Here is a 13,347-nt window from a genome sequence, read left to right as displayed (position 1 = left end):
CAAACTATTTTAGCTTGAATATTTAGATTATTGACATGTAAAGAGATTATTGATATAATTGAATTAGTATATACCACATATGTAGGGATTCCCTGGTGGCTCAGTGGCAAAGAATCCACCTGCCAATGCAGGAGATGCATGATTCAGGTTCAATCCCTGGGTGAGGAAGGTTCCCTTGGAGAAGGAAATGGCAACCCACTCCAGTGTTCTTACTTGGAAAATCCTGTGGACGGAGGAGCTTGGTGGCCTACAGTCCACGGGGTCGCAAAAGAGTGGAACACGACTTAATGACCGAACAGCAACAAATACCATATATGTTACTGTTTTCTGTTTGTTGTCCTTGTTCTTTGTTTCTGTTTTTGTCTTCACAGTTTTTCTGCCGTTTATGGCTTTAGTTGAATATTTTATATAATTTCTCTTTCACCTTTCTTAATGTTTCAATTATACTTCTTTTTAAAAAAAATCATTTTAATGGTTGCCCTTGAATTTGCAATAGATTTACAACTACTTCAAGTCCTCTACTTTCAAACACCATTTTACAGGTAGTGCAAGTACCTTATAATAACAACAAAAATGACATATAATAACAAAAGCAACAAAAAAAGTCTCGACTCTTCCCTCTCATTCCTTATATCATTAATATCATTCAATTTGCTTATATGTAAGCACACATGAGTGTATGTGTATTAGATTGTATATCCTTATACATAATGTAATACATTGTAGCTACTGCTTTGGACAAACTACATTTATAAGATCCATTAAGAATAACAAAAATAGCTTTTTTATTTTACTTTCCCTTATTCTTTCTCCAGTGCTCTTCCTTTCTTCATATAGATCTGAGTTTCTGATCAATATAATTTTTCTTCTCTCTGAAGAACTTTTGACATTTCTTGACAGTCAGGTCTACTGGTAACAAATTCCGTCAATTTTTGTTTATCTGCGGAAATTTTTATTTCTCCCTCAGCTTTGAAGCATACTTCCTAGAGTATAGGATTCTAGATTGGTGGGTAACATTCTCTCAACACTTTAAAATATGCTGCTCTGTCCTCTTCCTTCTTGCATGTTTTCTGAGGAGAAGTTGGAATAATTCTTGTCTTTGCTTCTCTATAAATAAAGTGCCCCCCATTGCTTCTTTCAAGAATTTTTTCTTTGTCTTTGATTTCCTGGAGTTTGAACATGATGTATACTGTGTGTAGTTTTTTTGTTTCTTTGTTTTTGGGGGCATTTACCCTGCTTGATATTCTACGAGCTTCCTGTGGTTTGGTGTCTGTCATTAATTCAGAGAAATTCCTAGTCATTGTGACTTCAAATATTGTTCCTATTTCTTTCTCCTTTCCATCTCTTCTGGTATTTCCATTACACTTATGTCACACCTTTTCTAGTTGTCCCACAGCTCTTGGATATTCTGTTGTACTTTTGCTAGTCTTTTTTACTCTTTGCTTTTCAGTTTTAGAAGTTTTTGTTGAGATATACTCAAATTCAAAGATTCTGTCATCAGTCATGTCAAGCCTATTAATGAGCCTATCAAAGGTATTCTTCTTGACTGTTACAATGTTTTTGATCTCCAGCTTTTCTTTTTGACTCTTAGAATTTTCCCACTTGTACAACCCATCTTTCTTATTCATTGGTTTCTTTTTCTATTAAAGTCCTTAGCGTATGAATGATAATTTTAAAAAATTCCTGGTCTGATCATTTAAACATTCCTGACTCAGATTCTGATACTTGTTCAGTTTCTTCAAACTGTTTTTGGACTTTTAGTATGCCTTGTAATTTTTTTTTTAAGCCAGACATGATGTACTGGTAAAGGGAACTCCATAAAGAGGCATTTAGCAATGTATTGGTAAGACATGCAGGGAGGCGAGGCGTCCTTTAGTCCCATGGTTAGGTCTCAGACTTTTGGTGAGTCCATGCCCCTGGTCTGTGAACTTCACCAGTTCATCTGTTTCTCTCCCTCAACTTTGTGGGACAGGATGGCTAGAGAATGCTGAAATTAGTATTTTCCTTCTGGAAGGCTGAAAAAGCTAGAACTGAGTATTTCTCTCCACCTAGGTCAATTAGGCTCTGATAAAACCCCAGCAAGTTAGTCTCTAGTAAATAGTTTTGCTTGAGGACAGGCTTGTTAAAAACAGAGTTCTGCACATTTCAAAGTAGTTCCTTTTTCCATCCCCTGCTGGAAGCACAAGGGGATTTTTCTCCATTATCCACTGGTGGATCCTCTGAAGAGAAGACTCACAAAAACATAGGGACCCCCATGTCTGTGAATTAAACTGGTGGAGAGTTTAATTCACAGACTTGTCCACACTGAGCCTCCAACTATTTGTCAATCACAATTCAGGTTTTCCTACCGCTGCACTGATTTCTGCAGAGGTTTCTGCTCTGTTAACTTGTGATTTTCTGTATCCTCCTGTTTGTTTCTCTGATTTTTGGAGCAGAAATCTGCCTCATTTCTCTGATGAATATTAGAAGATTTGTTGATATTTCAGTTTATTCAGCTTTTTATTTATTATGATGCAGTGGCGACTGCTAAGTTCTATAGATGGCACCCCGGAAACTGAAAGTCTCTTGGTTTTCTTTTCTTGTACTGTTTTTGTCTGGTTTGGGTACAACAGGGTAATACTAGCTTCCTAAAATGAGTTGGAAACTGTTCTCTCTTCTATGTTCTGGAAAAGATGATGTAAATTTTATGTTAGTTCTTTTAAGTGTTTGGAAGAATTCTCCAGCATAGAACTGAAGATTTCTTTTTCAGAAGCTTTTAAAGTTACAAACTCAATTTCTTTAACGGTTATAGGGCTATTCCAATTATTAATTTTATCTTGGTTGAGTTTTGGTAGTTTGTGGTGGTTGAGGAATTGATCCATTTCTTTTAAGTTGTTGAATTTATGAAACATAAATTTGCTCAATGTATTTTCTCATTACCTTTTTAATGGCTGCAGGATTCGTAGTGACCCATGTCTCATTTCTGATATTGATCATCTATGTCTTCTTTATGTCAGCCTTGCCAGATGCTTATGAATTTTATTGATGTCTTTAAAGAACCAACTTTTTGTTTCATTGATTTTTCTCTATTGTTTTCCTTTTTAAACTTCAATGATTTCTGCTCCAACCTTTAATATTTCCTTCTGGTTACTTTGGGTCTAATTTTGCTCTTTTCCTAGATTCATGAAGTGAGAACATAGATTTTTTACTTGAGATGCTTCTTTTCTAAAGTGGTAAGCATTTCATATTATATATTTCCCTTTCAGTTCCACTTCAGCTGCACCTCACATTTATTGATGTTGTATTTAAATTTTCATTTAAATTCTATGTAATTGTTTATTTCCTTTGGATTTCCCCTTTGCCTCGTGGGTTGTTTTGAAGTGTACTACTTAATTTCCAAATATTTGTGATTTTCCTGTTTTCTTTCTGCTCCTTAGATTTTAATAATTCTCTCCAGAAGAACAGACTTTTTCCATTTATCCTACCAGTATATCATTAATGATGAGAACAGGACAATTGTTTGTGCTCAAAAAATGAATATGAATGAACGATCTAAATACATAATTTAAAAATCAGTAAAGAGAAAGCTGAAAGTCAGAGAGGCGAGAGAGAGGCATCAGACATTTCAATGATGATTACTGCTGAGTGGGGAAATATGGATGCCTTTTTCTGGTTTGTTTTCAGATTTTTCCAAATTCTCTGTGATGAGCATGTACTACATGTACATAATCAGATAAAGGAATTATAGAAGTGGAAGCTACTCTTTCTGATGATTCTCACTCCCTCTCTGGCAGGTCAAATCAGACTCTAAATTATGAAAAAAACTGAAGATGAGAGGCAGAACCACAAAAAGACCCTGTAGAAGGTCCTGGAGCTGAACTGACCCCAGCACCCCAGGGATACAGGTAAGGACCCTGCCAGCCATCCCGGGTTCCCAGGTGGCTCAGTGGTAAAGAATCCACCTGCATCGCAGGAGATGCAGGCTCGATCCCTGGGTTGGGAAGATCCCCTGGAGAAGGGAATGGCAACCCACTCCAGTATTCTTGCCTGGGAAATCCCATGAACAGAGGAAACTGGCGGGCTATATATAGTTCAAGGGATCACAAGAGTCGGACACAACTTGGTGGTTAAACCACAAACAACAAGCTGTCCCCTTCCATAACCTTCTGAGACTGCTGCTACGGAAACTTTGTCATGACCATTTTGAGTCACAAGGGTCAATTTCACACTTCTTTTCTCACCCCCACCCCCAAAGGTCCCTAGAGATCTTGTGTATTAATCTTCATCCCAAAAGATCTGGTTTGCCATTAGAAATTAAACATCTGTTCACTAAGTCCAGCCTTCAAAATTCCTTTGACAGTTTGTTTTGAAGAAGCAGTATTGACTTTTGCTTCCAGGGTTCCTGGTGTGCAACAGATTACAAAGAGTAAGAAGGAACAGAGAGGAGACACTGTCTTCTTAAGTGTAATTATCTTTTACACCTTTAGTCACAGCCTCCTCGTGTTTTTTGAAGGTAATTTCTTTGAGAAAGCTGAGCAGACAAAATGATTTGATGGTAAGCCCTGGTGCCCGTGGTCATCACCCAAACAGTTCTCAGGTGTGGACAATTTCTGAAGATGAGTGAATATGCTTTTCTACTTATGAAAACAATCCTGAGAACTTGGTTTAAATTTTTTTTTTTTCATTCAACAAAGACATTGCCCAGACCTGGAAACTTTTTTCACCCTTTCCTAATTTTGAAATGAAGTGACTTGCTATAAGGTCAGGAATTACCTGGGGGCCCAGGATTGGGCAAGTATATAACCTGATGCCTGGGGATGGTAGAGGGCACCATTCCTGGAGGATGCTCCCCACACAGTCGGAGGGGAGTGTGGCAGCAGCTACATCCTCCCTGGAGCTGAGCCAAAGAAGGCATGGGAATCAACAAGCATATCCGTATCAACTTGTCTTAAAGAATAGCCAAGGCCATGAGAATCTAGAACATAATGGCATAACCTGATAGAGTTATGGGGGAGAACAAGAAACCACACCCCAGTAACAGTTCATATCAAATAGCACAGGCAATTTCTATGTTGAAATGAGCCAGAGATAAAATATTGTGATATAAACCAGTCCATCCATTTTAAAAATTATTTGATTTCCATAATTCCTGGGCACCTCATTTGACTTTTTTTTTCTTCTGATTTTGTTGCTGTTGCTGACTTGACCTATTTGAACTGCATATGTCAAAAGGCATAAATCTCTTTAGTCATTTGATTTTTATTGACACTTACTGTTCAGTTAAATTCAAAACCTCAATTGTTCCTCCAGGACTGTCCAATGGAGACCACCCTTGACCACTGTGGAGACTGTTCGCAAAACAGTTCAGGCTGTCAGCTTTCTGAGGGTGCAAGGGTTCTGCTTCCCTATGTGTAAACTTAGATGTGGTCATGAGTCTTGCTTTGGCCAATGAAATGTGTGCAAAAGTGACACTTTGGGCAGAAACCTCAGGCCAGTGTGTAATTCACTCCATCTTCCCTCTTCTGCTGTGGTTGTGGATGTGTGTGTCAAGATGAGGCCATTCGGTGGGACAAAGCAGTAGTTAGGGAGTCTGGGATGGACATGTATACACTGCTTATATTCAACATGGAAAACCAGCAAGGACTTACAGTACAGTACAAGGAACTCTGCTCAATGCTGTCTGGCAGCCTGAGTAGGGGGAGAATTTGGAGGAGAATGGATACCTTTTTATGTATGACTGAGTCCCTTTGCTGTCCGCCTGAAACTATCACATGGCTAATCAGCTATACTCCGATACAAAAAGACAGTTAAAAAAAAGAGAAAGATGAAGCCATTCTGGGTCCTAAAACAACTGCATCATGCAGATCACCCCTTGCTGACCTGCAATGGACAGCATGAATGGGAAGCATTCACTGTGTAAAATTGCTAAGATCTGGTGGTTGTTACTGCAGTACAACCTAGTCCATCCTGGCTGATGTGCACATGCAGACATGCACACACACATATACACGCGCACACACACACACACACACACACACACACACACTTGCTGAGTACCTATGCATGCATGAGAGGGGAGGGACCCAGGGCCATGGGCGAATTGGGGGTGGGTGGGTAGCAGGGGTACAAGGCAAGATGCAATTTCTGTCCCCAGTTTACAAGCGGGTTTGGCAGATTAGATAACTAGACAGCATAGCATGATAATGACATGAGTGGACAGTTCAAGGGCAAATGACAAGATGTTTATGTGGCTGCAGCCTTAAGAAGGTATTAGTTGGTGGGGTTTAGGATGAATGCAAGGATGCCTCCTGCGCGGCTGTCACCTCTTGGCCCCTGCACCATCTCCCTCTACCCTTCTCACCTTGCTCTCGGCCTGGCCACACTGACCTGTCTGTACCACCTGACTAGCTTCCTTCTGCCCTGGCTCCTCATCAGGTTGAGACAACATGGGGGACAGGGTGAGTGCTCAGCAGAAGACTGGAAGCAGGGAGGACAGTGAAGCTGAAATGGGGATGCCTCTGACCGCCTTCTCACAGGTATGCTCTGACCGGCTGCACCCCTGGGCTGAGATCTCAGCTCCTCTCAGTGACCCTCCCCACTTGACAGTCTGCTTGCAGATTTCCATAACACTCTCTTCGCTTGTTCCTTCAGATCCAGGTGTGGTAAGAGCCCCACAGTCAGGGATTAGCCTCCGCATCCTCCACTGCCTCCCTTGGTTTCTCTGTACCCCGCCCACATCTTTGTAGATGGTCTTAAAGGAGACTAAATTTTCCAATTTGAGCATGCCATCTATTCTCCCGACAGACCCCCGAACTAACTGTCTTGCTTGGGGGAGTCAGCAGTAGAACAGAAATGATCGTGCTTTGTCTTTTTATAGGATCAGCTGGTAAAAGAGGCAGGATGCTTTAAAATGATCAATCCTCCATTAAGAAATGAATTTTTAAATGATCTTGTTTCTCCCACACAAACTGGAGGAGTTAACTCCAAAGTAGAAAAGGATTCCTGGCAAAGCACTAGCCTCTTTGCACCTAGCAGGAGCAAGTGGGCCCCGCAGAGCCTCTGTCTCACAAAGCCCTTTGCAAACGCTGGGCCATAGGACACCACCAGGAGGTCACATCACCCGCAAGGAGCTTGTCTGGTTCAAGGGAGGATTCCAACCACTGTTTTCAACTTGAGCCTGAGGACAGAAGCACAGTTTCTAGCTGCTCGTGGAAAATTCCAAACCTTTCTTTTGGGTTCCCATATGTAGCACAGAGGGCTTCCCTGGTGGCTCACATGGTAAAGAATCCGCCTGCAATGCAAGAGATGAGGGTTCGATCCATCCCTGGGTCGAGAAGATCAAGGCAGTGACCACCTGCTCCAGTGTTCTTGCCTGGAGAACCCCACGGACAGAGGAGCCTGGTGGGCTATGGTCTGTGGGGTCACAGAGAGTCAGACACGGCTGAGCGACTGGCACTAGCTTAGCTCTGCAGCATAGGGCCATTCGGGAAAGAAATGCCACTGTTTTGCCACAACCCTACCCACTGGGAACTGTCCTTGTCCTGCCCTGGGATTCCCATGTCCGATTCACAGAATGTATTCGTTTGCTGGCTGGTAGGTTGGTTTTCCACGTGCAAACTAAAGGAGCCCTATAAGAGTTGGGAGAGTTCTGGGTTCCGTTTTCTATTCTCCAACCCACGTCGGTCCTGGCTCCTTCGCTGTCCCTGAGCTCAGGAGCCTCGTACCTGGAGACCTGGCATTTCCCGAAGCAGCCAGAATGAGCAGGTGCTGGACTGCACGTGCTGGGACTGGACCTGGGGGGGGCGGGTCCACTCAGGCATGCTAGGGTATAACGTTAGAGGAAGTGCAAACAGCAGTTTGGAAGATTTAGGGGTTCTTGGGCTACACTGGGTTTTACTGCGTTGTCGCTGACATATGTTTGTGTTCTCTTCTGAGCAGGTTAAGCGGTGGGGAGAGTGCAGGGAGGGTATTCCTGGGTGCTAGGTCTGCACAGCTGGGCAGATGCAGAAAGATTCGGAAGAGGGGGGCGGAGATCATTTGGCATCTGAGCATCCCCTTTTCTCCTTAAGTGCCAGAGGGTGCATGCCGCGGCCTGGGGTGGTACCACAGAGGGGTGCTTAAAACTCACAGCAGTACCGCTTGTGTTAATAGCTTCCTTGAATTAAAAACATGCTTTTCCAGGAAACAAAGACTGATTCCATCCACAAACAGCAGAGGTTTCTCATTATCATTGTGGGGAGAGGCAAGACTGTTGAGAAGAAGGAGAGTCTCAGAAAGGAGCAGGGCGATCCTGTGGCCAGAAGGCACAAGTGTGAGTCCACACCCCCAGGGGCTTCATCCCTTTGGCCAGACCCTGGGAGCACTTTCTGAAGTGGGGGAGAAACAGTGACCCTTGTGCCGCTGGCTTCTCTTCCAGAGGTGACTGAACCGCAGCTTCCCTGTAGCAGTTGCCCTTGAAAAAACAGCGCTCTCGTGCTTTTAATACGCACACACGGCCCCTGCAGATCTTGTTGAAATGCAAGTTCTGATTCCGTAGGTCTGGTCTGGGCATTTGCACTTCTAACAAGCTCCTAGCTGAGGGTGATTTGCTGGTCCACAGAACCCACTGAGAATAAGTAACGAGGCATGGGAGGATGTGTCGTGGCTCAGTACCACTTCCACTTGCCTCCGGACGGCTCTAAAACGATAGCAGGTGTAGACGACTCAATTCGACAGCCTGGGAAGTTTGGTGAAATGACCCTAGCCTTGGTCTGTTGACTGAGTGACTGCACCAGGAGCTCTTGCAGACTCCCCGGCTCTCTCCCCTAAGAGTGAGCCATGTGTGGGGCAGGTTGGGGTCAGCTGTCCCCAGGGAAAAAGAGACTGGTCACCAGGCACAAGTGTGTAGGGAGCATACCTTCATGAATTCACTGCATCCCTGGACCTTGTTGACGTTGTTCAGTCGCTCAGTCATGTCCGACTCAGCGACCCCATGAAATGCAGCCCACCAGGCTTCTCTGTCCTTGGGATTCCACAGGCAAGAATATTGGAGAGGGTTACCATTTCCTTCTCCAGGGGATCTTCCCAACCCAAGGATCAAACCTGCGTCTTCTGTGCCTCCTGCATTGCCTGCTAACGATGGCTCAGCAGTAAAGAATCCCTGGACTTATGGGCTTCCAAACTCCCCTCCCCTCGACCACCACTAACACACCCAATCATTTCTTCAACAAACACTAAGTGAACATCTATTATCTCAGACCCAGCGCCCAGCACTGGGGGTCCAGATGAAGAAGCAGAATATGTCCTCATGAAGTTTACTGCACAGCCAGCCCCTGGGAAGGGATCCATTTCTCAAGGGCACATGACTGATGTATGAAAAATAAAACAGGGCTTTATTGGGGCTTCCCAGGTGGCGCTAGTGGTAAAGAACCCACTTGCCAATGCAGGAGATGTAAGAGACACCAGTTCCATCCCTGGATAGGGAAGATCCCCTGGAGGAGGGCATGGCAACCCACTCCAGTATTCTTGCCTGGAGAATCCCATGGACAGAGGAGCCTGGTGGGCTGCAGTCCATAAGGTCACAATGAGTCAGACATGACTGAAGCAATTTAGTATGCACACATGCTTATTTATTATAATATTTATAATTACGATGATAACAGCTTATGTTTTTTAAAAAGCCTGGGATATACTTGCCACGGTGCTAAACTCTTTACATGGATCATCTCATTTATCCTCTCAACAGTCTATGTGGCAGGTACTATTATTAAATTCACTTCAAAGATGAGGAAACTGAAGATCAAAGAGGTTAGGAAACTTTCTAAAGGACACCAGCTAGTGAGAAGAGGAGCTGGGATTCATTCCTAGGCAGGCCAACGCTCTGAGTCCAGGCTCTGAGTCTCTGTCCCCATGGGCTGGGTCAGCACCTCTGCTCATGGGCACATCCCCTCCCTGCAGGGAGAGTCCTTGGCAAGTCCAATGACAGTCAGTGGCTGAGCGAGCTCAAAATCCAATGACTGGAGCATTGGCTGATGGGGATGATATTAACCACACTGTACAACTTGATACCACTGATATACCCATCTCCCTGAATGGACAGACCTTCAGCACAGACCACTCAAGTTCCTCACCCAGGGGCCCTCTTTTTCCCCTAGAGAAAGGCAAGAACACACTACTTGGCTTTGCTAAGGCTTGCTGTCCCTTGCCTGGGTCTGCTTAGCTGTATACACACACGTACACAGACACACACACAGACACACACACACACACACACACATGATCATGCACAACCACACAAATGCTCACTCTTGGGCATCCACATACATACAACCACACACAACAGCACACATACACACATACATTCATACTAACACACACACATGCTTCTGAGGACCACATTCTCCTTTGGTTATGTTAATACTATGAATCAGGTAAAACAAAGTTCTTTGCTCCTCTCTGCTCTGAACTATTATATTTGTTTCATAGTTTAACTCTCAGAAGACTACCTTATTTCTCTGAAGCCAAGTTCCATTGGGGATCCTCACTTGGTCCAGGATTTTTTCCACTTTTAAAGCCCCCATGTTGTGTGGCCCCTTCCCTTGACACACGGGTATCAGATAAAAGAAGTCTAAAATGGTCTGGAGTGTTGCTGATTATTTGTTTTAAAAATGTACTCTCAATCGCCTTATCAGTACCATCTTTCTAGATTCCATATATATGTGATATTATACAATATTTGCTTTTTCTCTTTCTGACTTACTTCATTCTGTATAATATTCTCTAGGTTCATTCACCTCATTAGAACTGACTCAAATGTGTCCCTTTTTATGACCGACTTCCCCAGTGGCTCAGAGAGCAAAGCATCTGCCTACAATGCAGGAGACCTGGGTTCGATCCCTGGGTAGGGAAGACCCCTTTTTATGGCTGAGTAATATTCCATTGTATAATATGTACCACAACTTCTTTATCCTTTCATCTGTTGATAGACATCTAGGTTGCTTCCAAGTTCTAAAAGTGAAAGTGAAATTTGCTCAGTCATGTCCGGCTCTTTGCAATCTCATGGAGTATACCATCCATGGAATTCTCCAGGCCAAAATACTGGAGTGGGTAGCCATTCCCTTCTCCAGGGAATCTTCCCAACCCAGGGATCAAACCCTGGTCTCCCACGTTGCAGGTGGATTCTTTACCAGCTAAGCCACTAGGGAAGCCCAAGAATACTGGAGTGGGTAGGCTATCCCTTTTCCAGTGAATATTCCTGACTGAGGAATCGAACCAGGGTCTCCTGAATTGCAGGCACATTCCTTACCAACTGAGCTACCAGGGAAGACTTTCCATGTCCTAGCTATTATAAATAGTGCTACAGTAAAAGTGGGGTGTATATGTCTTTTTCAGTTATGGTTTTCTCAGGGTATATAACCAGTAGTAGGATTGTTGAATCATATGGTCGTTTTATTCCTAGTTTTTAAAGTAATCTCCATACACCAATGGAGGTGCAAACATAGAGAACCGACTTGCAGACATAGGAGGGGAAGGGGAGGGTGGGACAAATGGAGAGAGTAGCAAGGGAACATATACATTATCATACATGAAATAGATCGTCAGTGGGAATTTGCTCTGTGACTCATGGAGCTCAAACCAGTGCTCTGTGACAACCTAGAGGGTGGGACGGGGTGGGAGGTGGACAGGGGTTCAGGAGGGAGGGGACACATGTATACCTATGGCTGATTCATGTTGATGTGTGGCAGGAACCAACACAATATTGTAAAGCAATTATGTATACTCCAATTAAAAACATAATTAAAAAAAAATTGAAATGTACTCTCAGTGGGAGGTTGGACCCCCAACCCAAAGGTTGGACCCCTTTGCACTCTGTCTCCCTTCGTCTCGGGGGCTGCTGCTTTCATTTAACCCTACAGTGGCTGACCTCAGCTCTCCAGCCCCGTGTAAACCTGCCGTCCACTGCCCGCTGGGCCCACGATGCTAGGAAGCCTTTTGCAGGCATTCTTCTCAGATTTTCAATTTACCTCCTAACTGCCAGTCCTGATACCATCAGATAGGAGTTTCTGCCGTGCGCTGCTTGTTTTAAAAAATCACAAATGCTATCCACCTGAAGTTAAGTCCGGACTCGGAAAGACAGAATGTGAACACCCAAGGTGGCCAGGCATGCCCTGACCACTGCTCCTCAGACATTCTGGGCTGTCGCAGCTCCAGAGAAGGGAGGTGAAATGAGTTTGTGTGGCTGCAGAAGGCTCCCTGGAGGGGGTGGGATTCCTGACAGGCCTTTATGATGAGTTAGACAGTATCCCCCCAAATTCATATGTTAAAATTCTCCAAATGTCCACCATATAATAATATAATCACTCTGCCACCAAAGGTCCATATAATCAAAGCTATGGTTTTTAAGAACTGGACCATGAAGAATTGATGCTTTCAAACTGCAATGCTGGAGAAGACTCTTGAGAGTCCCTTGGACTGCAAGGAGATCAAACCAGTCAATCCTAAAGGAAATCAGTCCTGAACATTCATTGGAAGGACTGATACTGAAGCTGGAGCTCCAATACTTTGGCCACCAGATGGGAAGAGCTGACTCATTGGAAAAGATCCGTATCCTGGGAAAGATTGAGGGCAGGATGAGATGGTTGGATGGCCTCACCGACTCAATGGACATGAGTTTGAGCAGACTCTGGAAGTTGGTGAATGACAGAAAAGCCTGGTGTGCTGTAGTCCATGGAGTGGCAAAGAGTTGGACACGACTTAGCAGCTGAACAACAACAAATCAGCAATTAACAGGGTGCTTCCAGGGGTCTTGCAGACTTTGCTTCATTTGTAACCCTCCCCTCCCCTCATGCTGGAGGTCCCATTATTTCCATTTTACAGACAAGGACCCTGCGACTCTGAAGGATGAATGTGGCCATGGTCTGAATAACTGCCATTCGGTGTCCAAAGCACTCCCACTGGAGCCCGCCACTCTGCCTTGGGAGCCCAGGACTGACTTTTCAAAGTAGTGCAGGCAGCGGTAAGGGCAGAACAGGATCTGAGCTGCTTCTTGAAGGACTCAGAGAATCCACAGCAGGCAAAACAGAAAGGAAAGGAACTCCTGGAGCAGGAGCACATATGCAAAAGCACCTGGGTGTAAATGAGTACACATAGGGGCATACATCCTTGGCTTCATTCTGGAAGTTGAGGATTTTGGGGTAGTGATGGCAGATGCAGCTAGAGGCAGGGGCAAGATTTTAAAGAACTTTGAATGGCAACCTAAAAACTGAAACTTCTGGAAGTAATAGGGAGCCATCAAATGTTAAGTGGAAAGTGAGAGAGCATCTAAAAGATCACAGGACAGGAGAAGCAGTAGAAATGAGCCATGTTGTCAGTGCCCTGGAGGATGGAGGA

The 13,347-nt window shown here is 44.1% G+C and overlaps 1 long non-coding RNA gene across 8 annotated transcripts in view; it reads left to right on the top strand.

Annotated features, from left to right (window-relative positions):
* Positions 1-13,347, top strand: part of LOC139035978 (uncharacterized) — a 100,334-nt gene that overhangs the window by 45,181 nt on the left and 41,806 nt on the right. For 4 of the 8 annotated variants that reach the window (XR_011488644.1, XR_011488647.1, XR_011488648.1 and 1 more), the window contains exons 2-3: positions 3,774-3,884; positions 6,415-6,515. This is a non-coding gene — a long non-coding RNA (uncharacterized lncRNA). Of the gene's footprint in view, positions 1-3,158; positions 3,213-3,773; positions 3,885-6,414; positions 6,516-8,160; positions 8,291-13,347 lie in introns of all 8 variants that reach the window. The other 4 variants (XR_011488643.1, XR_011488645.1, XR_011488650.1 and 1 more) reach the window with 2 other exon arrangements.

The sequence above is a fragment of the Odocoileus virginianus genome, chromosome 7, assembly GCF_023699985.2.
Source record: "Odocoileus virginianus isolate 20LAN1187 ecotype Illinois chromosome 7, Ovbor_1.2, whole genome shotgun sequence".
In the NCBI taxonomy this organism is placed as follows: Eukaryota; Metazoa; Chordata; class Mammalia; order Artiodactyla; family Cervidae; genus Odocoileus; species Odocoileus virginianus.
This window is presented reverse-complemented; position numbering and strand designations above follow the sequence as displayed.